The sequence below is a fragment of the Dendrobium catenatum genome, unplaced genomic scaffold (assembly GCF_001605985.2).
Source record: "Dendrobium catenatum unplaced genomic scaffold, ASM160598v2 fragScaff_scaffold_71, whole genome shotgun sequence".
Classification (NCBI taxonomy): domain Eukaryota; kingdom Viridiplantae; phylum Streptophyta; class Magnoliopsida; order Asparagales; family Orchidaceae; genus Dendrobium; species Dendrobium catenatum.
Window position 1 is genome coordinate 2,447,178 of NW_021318533.1, and position 201 is coordinate 2,447,378.

Sequence of the window (201 nt, forward strand, 5' to 3'; positions counted from 1 at the left end):
CAACAATCCAAGGTCCCCCGGAGAGCACAGCATCTCTAGCCTCTAAACTTTGAAATAAGCAGATAAACGAGTTAGGGGCAATGGTAACAATCTCGAACTCCCCAAAGTGGTACCATTTCTTCTTCAGTTCGGTGAGGAGGTAGGGGAAAGCAATGCGACGCCCCATAACCTTAGCGATGATAGCCCGATCAAGCTTCGCAA